Source organism: Tachysurus fulvidraco, chromosome 2 (genome assembly GCF_022655615.1).
Source record: "Tachysurus fulvidraco isolate hzauxx_2018 chromosome 2, HZAU_PFXX_2.0, whole genome shotgun sequence".
NCBI lineage: Eukaryota > Metazoa > Chordata > Actinopteri > Siluriformes > Bagridae > Tachysurus > Tachysurus fulvidraco.
Genome location: NC_062519.1, coordinates 7749731 through 7762768, shown reverse-complemented (window position 1 = coordinate 7762768; position 13038 = coordinate 7749731). Strand labels below are relative to the sequence as shown.

At 37.9% G+C, this 13038-nt stretch overlaps 1 long non-coding RNA gene across 1 annotated transcript; it reads right to left on the bottom strand.

The window, feature by feature from the left end:
* Positions 1-212: 212 nt before the first annotated feature.
* On the bottom strand, positions 213-3506 carry LOC113639078. Its single transcript, XR_003439755.2, has 2 exons — positions 3318-3506; positions 213-3100 (listed from the first exon to the last, which is right to left on the bottom strand). It is a non-coding gene; the product is annotated as an uncharacterized LOC113639078 (long non-coding RNA).
* Between the last annotated feature and the right edge of the window lie 9532 nt (positions 3507-13038).

Here is a 13038-nt window from a genome sequence, read left to right as displayed (position 1 = left end):
ATTTTGTAGTAACGAGTAACGGAGATGCTTAGTGGAAATATAACGGAGTAAACGTATACATTTTATCTAGGAAATGTAGTGGAGTAAAAGTGAAAGTTGACAAATTTAAATAGCGAAGTAAAGTACAGATACGTGAAATTTTTACTTAAGTACAGTAACGAAGTATTTTTACTTCGTTACATTACAACACTGGAACCTTACAAACAAAATGATGAATTTTTACATTTATTTTATTATTTTGTACACAGTATCAACTGCCACCACTATCTTAGTATACGCTGAATGTAATATAGCAATACAGTATGTCTTGAGATTTCTACCCGCAAGTTCATTCAGTGGGACTTAATGCGTTTAACCTGATCGATAAGACTGGCAGCTGTGGGTTCAAAACAAGACAGATGTTGGTTGTGACTGCATTGTAAAGAAGTAAGTGCTACCCCTTAGTGCTCCCAAACTGCTGGGGAAAATGCTTTAAAACAAAAAAGTATCTGTAATGATTTTTTGGTTTGAGATGAAAATTAACACTCAGGATCAAAAACATTTGAAGGAGGAGCTTGCAAGCAATCAAAATGCTTTAGTATTTCATTCATTACAAACAAGCTTTACATAAATATACATGTTCATATTCTATTGGCAGATTATTTTGCTAATTCATTTTAGAAAGAAGTACAATGATCAAGAACTTTAGCAGAAGGGTTTAATCAATTTAGATTTGGATTCTTGTATTGTTTGTATTGTAATTGAAAACAGCAGACTATATTTGACTATATTCAAACTATTTGCTAACTTATATATTGTACATAAAAGGTGATTCAACACTGCACAAAGACACTAAAATGTCATTTTCAGCTCTTATAATCCAGTCAGAAAGACTTTGAATGAACAAATGGTTTTTTTAACAACATTTTAGTTTGTAACAATATACTCTATTATTTGAACAGTATGGCTTCAATGTACATTATTCAGAAGCTTATAAAAAGGCACAGTGGAAAAGAAAAGACCAAGAGAAAACATTAGAAAGTTTGTTAATTGTATTTTCTCTATTCAGTCAAAGTTCAGTAGGGAATACAATCTCAGGACTTATTAGATAGCGAACAACATCTCCTTTAAATGGTGGCGTTGGGGGAAGGGGGGGAGCCAATTTGGATGCAAATCTATTTTGCAGATTAGAGATGTGCCTCTTGTTATTACACAACAGTAAATTGCCACTGTGGCAACTATTTGTTGTCCCTGTTATAATTGCGCGTTGTGCACTTGCTTCATTATTGGCTCAATTTTCATAACGAGCACATTTCCAGCCGCTTCCTGACCGCCAGATAAAAGCAAAATGTTCCCCTCCTTCTACTCCTCTTCATTGCTATCTCTTTTTTATCATCTCCTCATTAAAAAAAAAGTTGAACCCGCCGGAGCAATAAACTGGGTTCGCCTTAGCGCTGTGTTAATGATGAGATTGAACCTTCCAGAGCCGGTGTTATTTTCATTGCTTATATTTAGCGCTGTATCTGACAAGGCGTTGTAGAAAACCTCCAAACGGTTTCCGAGCAGACACAGCTGGAGATGGCGAAAGGCTCGTGCTCTGTAATTACGTCTTAGAGAGGGGTGACAATCGATGGTGAAGTCAGGGACCAGAGGCCAAGTGAGAGCACCCTTAACCTTTAACCTGAGCATTGAATGGCTGCCAGTCTTCAAACTGAAAAAGCTGTAATTTTTTTATTTATTTTTTGTTGTTCTTCATTCAAAGCTTTCACGCTGAGGGGAAGGAGACTGACCTTTAAACTGTACAAATGCTTATTAGGCAGGAGCATGCCAGTCTCGGTAGGATTGATTTAACAGACAAAGTAGTGCTAATACTTAAATATAAACGGTTTCTGTCTTGTAATTACAGTTTTTACCAATTCCTTACACACGTTTTCAAAACCAAGTCTCCTTTTTTAAAAACTCTACACACAATTCTCAAAACTGCACACACAAAATGCAAAATAGCTCACATCTCCTTCAAAATGCAACACTGAATTCAAAATGCCATAAACACATGTCAGAATGAAACATTTGCATCAAATGGCAAACACCTCTTTCTTAATAATAAATTTCTGGATATACCATGTAAACACTGCTGTGCTAAATCTAAAGCTCTTTGGTCTTTCATAGGCTTATAGCTACATTTCAATACAATGTTCTACAGTGAAATTAATCTGCTGAGAGGTAACATGTACACTGGAAACGGCAATGCAATGTAGAAACAGAAAACATGTATTAGGCCAAAAATGACTGTTGTATACATTAGCATACAACAAAACAATAAACATGTAAACCAAATACAGTAAATTTTGTATGGGGTCCCGGTCCAGGAATTGGCAAGGGGGGGTGGGGTGTAGTCCCCAGTGCTAAATCTCTTTTCCAAGCTGGGTCTGGCCACAACACTTCATCCACATCACAAGCTACGTTTCCTCTTGCCAAACAAACATCGAGGGAAGTATCTCCTAGCATGGCGTATCCAACCTTGAACAGAGGCAAACTCTGTCCCCACATGCGTCCTCCATTGCCTGAAGAAGTGGCATGTGGGCCAAGGGTTGGCGATCATACACTTTCCAGTGCCAATTCCTCTATGGGATTTAGAAAAGGTGAATATTGGGGTAGGTACAAAATTACAAATTGTGTATTTGTGGCAAACCAGTTTTGGACCAGAACAGCCTGGTGAAAACTAACATTGTCCCATATAACCACGAACCTAGCAGGCGCCTGATCTGGATCAGGGACAAGCATTGTGTGAATTGCATCTAGAAAAGTGAGTATATGGCCGGTGTTGCATGGACCCAGTGTGGCATTGTGATGGAAGACCCCGTTTTGAGTGATGGCAGCACATATGGTTATATTACCCCCCCTTGTAAAGTTGTTTCATTGTCAATTGGTGCCATTGGAGGATGCGTTGTATGGTCGACAGGCTTACAGCATTGATGTTGTTGAATATGGTGTCATTACTAAAGAAATGCTCTCTTGAATCCTAATTGCATTGTTGGCCAAAACCATATTTATAATTGCAGTCTCTTGTACATCTGTAAACAAGCGTCCTCGTCCGCGATGATGTCTTAGCCTTTCCACTCTGTACAGAATTCAAAACACAGTATGTGTCCAGCATAGGAACTATAAGCCATTTACAAAAAAATGAGGTACAACATGATAACCAACCTCATTCATTCAATGCAGTGTAGTAAATGGATGGCTTGGAGTTATAAATGTTTATGCAATACTATGCAGCCATACACGTTTTACAGTACATTACTATAATGCTAAAATATAGTCATTACATAGTTGCATACCTGTTCTCATTTCTGAAGGTTCGAATTATGGACGCCACTGTAAATCGACTCAAGTTGGGCTAAACTCTCAGTCCAGCCTCTCTCACTGTCAAACCATGGTTGATTACATGATCAACAAGTGTTGCCCTAATCTCATCAGAGATGCCTCTCCTTCCTTCTCTTATTTGCTCCTCCTCCTCCTCCTCCTCCTCCTCTTGCTCTCTGTTCATTGTTAGCATCCATTGTTCAAAACAGGTAATCTGATCTTTGACCTATTTATAGGTCTATCTATACTACCGCAAAGTAAAGCAGTGATTGGTTAGTGATCAATTAAGCAATTACTGTATTTTTATTTTTTATATTACTGTATTGCAGATGTGTCTGTGTGACCTGGTGACTAAGTGTAGCATTTTGATTGGTTGTGTTTGGAAAAGGAAAGCAAGTCACGTCCTGATAAATCTTTGTGTTTTAGGTAGAGAATTGTGTGTAGTGTTTTGAAAAAAGTGTTTTATGCAATTGAAAACTGAGTCAAAGGCTGAGAAATTGCTTATGGTTTTGAAGATTTGGCTTGTACAGTAGTTTTGCACTTTGTGTGAGAGGTTTCAAAAAATCGTGTGACATGAAAAGATTTTGTGTGTAAGCAATTGGTTAAAAATTGTAAATAAAAATATAAATCTGTTCCACACCATGATCCTGCATATAACTATCTCAGTCTCAGTGAAGATGGATTGAAAATGTTGATGTTTGAAGATATAAAGTTTAACACAAACTACCTCTACTTCTAATGTTAAGGTCCTGCAGATACGCTGGAGGGCGAAATGCAGAAAACACAGACGGTTTGTGTTTCTATGTTTGTCATGCTTTCTGCGTTATACGTTTGCTGTTTCGTTTCCTAATTTGTTCTCAAGCTGAAGTTGCTCTCATGGTTTTGGTTAGTTGTTTTTTTTTTTTCAGAATTTGTTGTCATGTCTTGAATTAGCTATTGTGTTTTAGCTTTCGCTGTCTTTTTTTTTTTAGCTTTCGCTGTCGTGTTTTAGCTTTCGCTGTCGTGTTTTAGCTTTCGCTGTCTTTTTTTTTTTAGCTTTCGCTGTCGTGTTTTAGCTTTCGCTGTCTTTTTTTTTTAGCTTTCGCTGTCGTGTTTTAGCTTTCGCTGTCGTGTTTTAGCTTTCGCTGTCTTTTTTTTTTAGCTTTCGCTGTCGTGTTTTAGCTTTCGCTGTCTTTTTTTTTTTAGCTTTCGCTGTCGTGTTTTAGCTTTCGCTGTCGTGTTTTAGCTTTCGCTGTCGTGTTTTAGCTTTCGCTGTCTTTTTTTTTTAGCTTTCGCTGTCGTGTTTTAGCTTTCGCTGTCTTTTTTTTTTTAGCTTTCGCTGTCGTGTTTTAGCTTTCGCTGTCTTTTTTTTTTTAGCTTTCGCTGTCGTGTTTTAGCTTTCGCTGTCGTGTTTTAGCTTTCGCTGTCGTGTTTTAGCTTTCGCTGTCGTGTTTTAGCTTTCGCTGTCGTGTTTTAGCTTTCGCTGTCTTTTTTTTTAGCTTTTGCTGTCGTGTTTTAACTTTCTCTGTCTTTTTTTAGCTTTCGCTGTCGTGTTTTAGCTTTCGCTGTCGTGTTTTAGCTTTCGCTGTCGTGTTTTAGCTTTCGCTGTCTTTTTTTTTAGCTTTTGCTGTCGTGTTTTAACTTTCTCTGTCTTTTTTTAGCTTTTGCTGTCGTGTTTTAACTTTCTCTGTCTTTTTTTAGCTTTCGCTGTCGTGTTTTAGCTTTCGCTGTCGTGTTTCAGCTTTCGCTGTCTTTTTTTAGCTTTCGCTGTCGTGTTTTAGCTTTCGCTGTCGTGTTTTAGCTTTCGCTGTCGTGTTTTAGCTTTCGCTGTCGTGTTTTAGCTTTCGCTGTCTTTTTTTTAGCGTTCGCTGTCGTGTTTAAGCTTTCGCTGTCGTGTTTAAGCTTTCGCTGTCGTGTTTTAGCTTTCGCTGTCGTGTTTTAGCTTTCGCTGTTGTGTTTTAGCTTTCGCTGTCGTGTTTTGCACTATTGGGCCCTTGAACAAAAGACAAACAAATTACAAAAATATGTTTTCAGAAATGTGTGTGTGTTTATGTGTGTGTTTGTGTGGGCGGGGCATGCAGCTCTGTGATACTTCCTTCTCTGAATTGAATCAGGTGTGAGGAGAATCCATCATCACCGTCTCTATTCCCCTGTGCCCTCGAGTCGGCATCTTGAGAAACCATGAATACATGGACTCACTTGCTCACACACACACACACACACACACACACACACACACACACACACAATGGCAAACCCAATTACATTGGCTTAAAACCTTAATCCTGTATTTTCCATTTTCTCCTCTCTTCTTCTCCACCTCCGGGCTCCTTCTTCTGTGGTGTTTTTCGTTCGTCCCTTCCGTTATTTATGGCTGTGGAAAGTGCCGTGAGCTGTGTTTCTCCCCGCGTTGTCCTCCTGTGTTTTGGAAAAGTCAGTTGCTTTTTAATGAGCTCCGTCTGCTGGACTCCCATCCCGAGGCTGCTCAGCACTGACCTGGTGGCATTTGTCTCTTTGTCTGTCCCTCTTTCTCTCCCTTTGTCAATCTTCATCTCGCTCATTTTCTCTCTCTCTCTCTTGCACTTTTTCTCCATTTTCTCTCTCACCGTCTCTCATCTTGCTCTGTCATCAACTTTTCTCCTTTCCTGCTCCTTCTGTTTCATCTCTCACTTTCAGGCTTCTTTCTGTCATTCTCTCAGGTCTTTCTCTTCCCTCCATCTGAGCTCTTACACACTTTCTCTTTGCCAACTTACCGTCTCAACTCTTTATTTTTCTTTTGTTGCCTTTTTCTTCATTAAATTTTTTTTTTGTATTTACTTTTTTTTATTTTTCATTCTCTCTCTCTGAGCTTTTTCTTTATCCCTTCCTATATATCTCTACCATTTCATCTCTCTTTCACTGTTTTATTCTCTTTTCATCTCTTCTATCTCTTATTCTTTCTTTCTCTAGTTTAATTCTTTCATTCTGTTTTTTACTCGCTCTCCATTTTGCTTGTCCCACTCTTTTTTCTCTATATTTCATGTTACATTTCTCTCATGTTCAACCATTTTGATTGTCTTCCGCCATCTTTTCATTTCTCTAACTTTCTTTCACTTTCTGTGTTACTTTGTCTTTCTTTCCCTCTTTCACGTTCTCCAACCTTTTTTAAATTCTTTTCACTATTTCTCTATTTTATTACTCTATTATTCTATCACTTTTTCACTTGTCTTTTATCTCCATTTCTTTCTTGCTCTTTCTTTCATTCTTCCCTTAGCCTTTTAGTCTCTCTCTCTCTCTCTCTCTCTCTCTCTCTCTCTCTCTCTCTCTCTCTCTCTCTCTCTCTCTCTCTCTCTCTCTCTCTATCTATCTATTTTTGTCTGATATTCGTTCAGTCTCTTACTGTTTCTTTTTCAGTCTTTTTATCTCTCCTCTCTCTTTCTGTGTCTCTTTCCTTCCCTTTCTTCTGATTTTACTGTAGTGAAGGAGGCAGAAAAAGCTAGCTGTGGATAAAGAACAGAAGAACCCAGCATAGAAGAAGTTAATAATGTTCTTTTCTTTTCTTTTCCTTTCTTTTCTTTTTTCTAGAATGTTCTTTTGGGCTTTTCACGGACAACGGCAGAGACGTGTACATCATAACATCCCGAATCGTCCTTTTCTTTCCCCAGTCAGTCCACTTTGATTGAGCATGACCGACCGAACTGACACTTTTTCGCCTGCACTTTGTTCTGAAAGTGATCAGTGCCATGAGGAAGCTTCATGTCTTCCTGTGAACTGACTTTGTCTTTACGCCACAGACGTGCGATGTACAAAAGTTCTTTTTCACAAACACAGCTTTCCTTCATGGCTGTTAGAGCTGTGATGTTGAGAGAGATGTTCTTCACTTTCTTTAGTAGCATCGTTTAAATTCTCATTTTAGATAGCACTAATGAAATAAGAACTGCTTCTCAAAGCCTTTGTGAGTGTAAGCCGGGTTGTGACAGTGTCGTTAGATTGAAACATGGAGCATTTGGTCGAAAGTGGAAGGACACTCTTTTTCGAGTTTGAGTGTTTGATCAACTCGCCTGGTTTAACAGCCCAATAGTGCAGAGACATTTTCTAAGAAATCTACCACTTTCCTCCAGACCTTGTGAAATCATTTATCTTGGCTTTGTTTTCTTTCTATTTCTTTTATCACTTTTCAAAGCACCTCATGCACACACGCTTATACTCGCAGACAAAGGATAGACCAAAATGTAAATTTCCCATCATGCCTTAGAAAAAAATTGTGTGTATCCATCTGCTCTCTAGCTCCCTACAGTAGGTGGTGAATCAGTATAACAGTATAAATGCCATTTCCAGTAACATACAGTAGCGAGCATTGATGCCCCCTGGTTTTTGTGGTGCATTGTGGGATTTTTTTTAGCACACTAAGTAGCATGTCAGTACACCAGTGATATATGTACTATTTAGGGGAAATATTAAGATTTACTGCACAGAATGCAGATTGGGATTAATGAAATCATGTTGAATGTTTAACTGCTGCTGACAGCATTCAATATTTTTTACGAGAAGGAACAGAAATTCTCTCTTATTATCTTTCTAAATTTTTATTTCACTTGGGCACAATTTTATAATTAATTTTACTTATTTTACTCATTTTAAGATTGGAATAGTCTCGTTTTATTGGCATATGATTCTGCTCATTTTAAGCCTCTATAGTCTTTTTAGAAAGAAAATGACATCTTGAATATACTGTATGTACGGAATTTTCTAGCATTGTATAGAGAGAGAGAGAGAGAGAGAGAGAGAGAGAGAGAGAGAGAGAATTTTAAAGAATTATTTAATTAAATGTTCATGTACTTAAAGAGATTATTCAGTCTATAATTCAAATACCTTGTTAAGAGCCAACATCTTAGATAATAAAACAGATCATCAGTGACCACACACAGAGCCAGTTTTTGCCACCATACCTACTCAAAGTAGGTATTTCAGATCTCCTACAGCTTTGTAATATAAAAAAACCCCAATTAATAGTAAACATTAACACAACATTGTGCTTTTTATAATAACATATATTGCTATTTTTCCATAGCAGCAATTTTAACACTCATACCATCATCTCTGAACATATTTAAAACCAAAACTAAATGTCTTCACTAAAAATGTTGCATTAAACGGTTAGTGTCTGTAAAACGACAAATAATGGTCATAATCTAGAACAGTGAATAAAAGCATGGAGAGAGAGAGAGAGAGAGAGAGAGAGAGAGAGAGAGAGAGAGAGAGAAGGGAGGTTGGAAATACTTTGTTGGAACTAAGATAACATCTCACTAGCATTTTAGTGAATCGTGCGTCTCTGTACTGTACTACAAAGATGTACCGCAGCACAGATTCTCAGACAAAATAAACCCTGAAGAGAAGTTTTATAGTGTCAAATCTAAGACAGACCAAAAAGTTAAAAAGAAACGAATCTTAATTGATAGGAGCTGAACTGAATCATATTCATGTTGAAATGAATCTGATTCAGTAGTGAATTGAATCATCAGTGTATCGAATCATTACTTGGTCAACTGTATGGTTCGTATAGTGTGTAGTAGTGTATTTAAAAGTGTATTGTATCTTCTAAAAGAGTGAGATTCATAGCCCCAATCCTACAGGGAGGGACTGCTTTCTGAAAAGCTCAACTTGTTAGCGACACACCCTGAATGCAGCTAACTAGGAGAGGGAAGTTTATTACTTTACTTTTCTGTAATGCGAATGCGTTGTTACTCTCAAGCTCAGATATACACCCACACGCCCCCCCCCCCCCCCACACACACACACACATTTTCACATTCTCGTTGCCCCTTGAGACCTGTCCCATTTCCATGAACACCATGAGGGAATCCATCCTACCACAGGAATCTACATCAAACCAATCCAGCGAGTACCTCAGAGCGCAGTTCTCATAGATCTGAGCACACGTCTGAGGAAAACACAAACACTGATTACATCTGACTGCAGAAAAGCAAAGGAGACTAAACTGAGGGAGAGTTTCTGATTAGCATCCGCCTGCCAAGATACAGAAACACTTCCGGAAGTGTGTTCACTCAACCTTGCACAATGATTAGCTTTAGAAACATAACATTTCTGCATGAGTGCCTTCACAAATGAATGGTGAAGCATTGCTGACAAGATAGAAACAGAAACAGAAACAGAAAAAGCAACAGAAAAGATAATGAATTCTCTCGTCTTGGGAACCGAACAGATATTTACATGCATTCTTGTTGTTCAGGACTGGGATTTAAGCTACTGTCACACTCCACAACATACTGACCCAAAGACTCCAGCAGCCTGTGACATCAAGAGGCTTTTATGGGGGATCAGAATTGATTCAATTTGGTTTGCTTTCCAATTTGACCCACAAAGTAAGATAAACTCTACAACTCTTATAGAAAGTCATAAAAATGAGTAGCACAGTTTCGTTCCGTAAGCGTGATTTCTTTTTCCTTCAAAAAACTTTCATGTTTCAACTTTCACTTTCATTTTTAAATGAAATGATAACAAATATGTGACCATGACACAGTAAGACCGCCCTGTTTTGAAGCCATATTTTGATGTATTGTCTTTTGAAACAGGAAGTGTTGTTTTTTTGAACGGGATAATAGTTTCCTGCCCAGTCTTCTACAGCTACTGTAGATTTCCCAAATACGGTGAGTAAACCTGTGGGGTTTCATTGTGTAACCATTACAGGGGGTTTGTGAGTCTGTGATGGGAACTTCAAAGTCAAATTAAGTTGAAGAAATGTATTAGCTCATTAAAATAAATAGTATTCTAACATTTTATTGTAACCACACAATTCATTTGAGATCTAATTTGACGACTTAATAATTGATCGAGTAAACATTAAATTACAGAGTTAATTCCATATTTTGTGGCCAAAAACTCATCTCTTTAAAAGCTCTAAAAGATCAGTGTACACTCAATGGACTAATGGACATCAAACCCTTATGTGGGTCTTTTCCAAACTGTTGGCAAAAATATTGCAGCACATAATTGTATGATAACATTGAAATGAAATTGATCTTCATAGATACTTTCTAGCTTCACACCTAGACGCACATAGGTTTACACCACCAGGGTTGGTGGTTTGATTCCAGCTTCCGCCAGGTGTATGTGGAGTTTGCATGTTCTTCATGTACTGTACCTAGGCAGTTGCCTTCGGGTATTCCGGTTTCCTCTCCCAGACCAAAGACACACATTTTAGGATAATTGGCATCTCTAAATTGGTTGAATGGATGTGTGTCTGTAATTGTGCCCTGCGATATACTGGCAATTGGTCCAAGGTGTACCTTGCCATGTGTGCCAGTCTACTGGTATAGGCTCCAGGTTCCTCACAATCCAGTATGATAAGAAGTGTAAAGAATGTGAATGGAAAGACACTATCGTTCTCTTGAGTACTGAAATTTTTAACTCTCCCAGTAAAACATGACTATAAATTGAGTATGTAAAAGAGAGACATGTATTAGCATGGTTTTGGATGGGGTCATTTGCATTCAAAAACAGGCAATCAGCCAGAAATTCAGGTCATTGTCAAATCCATAAAATCCATAAATTGAGAAGCCAGGAAACCACAATAGTACAACTTTTTATAAATGCTCAGTAAATCAGACAGGAATATGCTGAGTGTTACTTCACAATGGAAAACAAATAACTTCAATATACAGACTAATCAAGGGAAGAAATGAAAACAGTTGAAAATAATCATGCCAATGAGCTACAACCAATGACAATACAGGAACCTAAACAACACGCACTTGACCATATATACAACACAAAACCCATCTACCCTCCTCAGCCTATCAACTAATCAACCCTTTATTTCCAGTTTCTTATTCTCTACCTGCACTTTCCCATCTCTCTCCTTCTCTCTCTCTCTCTCTCTCTCTCTCTCTCTCTCTCTCTTTCTTTTTCTTTTTCATGGATCAGTTTCAGCTTTCTGTACGAATATGAAATCCCCTTTGATAAAAAAACAAAACAAAAATGGTGGCAGTGAGAAATACCTTATTATCTCTTTCTCAATCTTCTCCAGCCTGTCCCTCTTCCTCTCCTTGCAGGCCATAGCACTTTGCCAAAAAAAAAAAAAAGTCTCACTTTGAGCCCTGCAGAGACATCTGCCTGTAACTTAATTGGTCTCAGTACACCAACTGGTTCTTCCATCCATGTGTCACTCAGGTCCCTTTGCTGGCACTGAAGCCATATTTATAAGTCTACGACAAGATTTCGTCGTCTTCTTCTTCTTCTTCAATCTGATTATTGTCAAAAAAGTGGAATAGTCACCTCATCCTTACGTTCTTAGAAACTTCTCATCAGAGCAAAGAAGTTATTTGTTTGAATCTTTTCCACAAATAAGTTGGGGTTAACTTTCCTCTAAGCTAACAGTCATGAATTATGAATCAAGTCGAATCAAAGACTTCCTCTGGTTAACGGTGCACAGTCAGAAAAGGCGAGCGACTCTCCCCGAAGCCAGTTTAGAGTGTCCTGATCTGAGTGTGCCATTATACAGAGTGCATTTCAAAAGCCTCCTACCGATGAGTAATGTCACGTATACCGACAACAAAATGCGTACTTCTGCCTTTCAATCATAATATCCCATGAACATGCATTATTCATGCTTCGTGTTTTTTTGCTAGCAAGCCACAGGGCAACAGACAGTGAGGCGTTAATGAAAGCGAACGCACGGTAAGTTGAACAGATCCCGAGGGAAACAAGATACTTTCTACATATAATTGTGATCAACACTATGCAGAGTTTGGATAAAAAATAACTTTATATACTGTTATACACTTTGTAGAGATTTCTCTGTCTCAGATGCAGATCTCGTGACTTCCTCCTTCCCTAATTTTTTATTTAGTTCCATTCTTCTTATTTCAAAAACATTTAAATATCTCTTGCTATATAAAGTAACAGTGAATTGTTAGCAATGTTGCATAACCTGAACTAAGATACTAAGATATTGCACCTGTACTGTATCTTTTAGAACTGCTAAAAACAGTGGATCGTTATGAAGGTTTGTGAGAAAAACTAAAAATAAAGTTTAAGTTAAATGGATAATAAATCTCATGGTAATTTGCAAATGAATAAATATGTAAACTTTCTTTTTTGGCTATTTATTGGAGCTATTTTTGTCATGGACGGCTTGGACTTTTCCCTGTCTGAACAACAGGGGGACTTTCTGGCAGGCTTTGTATTTTACCATTTGTTTTGTGTTCACATGTGTTAGCCTTGCTCTATCCTTAATTTGGTCCCGCCTCTGGACACATGTTCCTTGTGTCGCAATGATTACCTTCCCTATATATTCTTGTCTTCTTGTGTCTTTTTTGTTTTTTGTGTTTTGTTTGGTTTTTTGGCTTGTTTTTTTGTTTTTGTTTTTGTTTTTTTTGGCGTGTTTTTGTACTCCTTATTTCTGTTTTATTTACTCAGTTGTTTTGTCTTCCCCAGTGTTTTTCCAAGTGTTTGTTGGTTTTCTTAATAAATCCCCTTTTCAGGTTATCCCAGCATTTAGGTCTGGATTTTATCCCTGATGACACCCTCGTTTTCAGACAATTATTTTACGCTTGAATTTTCCATCAACCAAGACTTTGCTTAAAGTCTGACTTGTTTACTGAGGTTTGGATTAAACCCAGTGAGTTGTGGACTCATTACTCTCAGTTGTATGCTTCGGTACAGCTGTACATTCATACATTTATTCAATCAGCCACAAACTCAGATACAGGGGAAAAA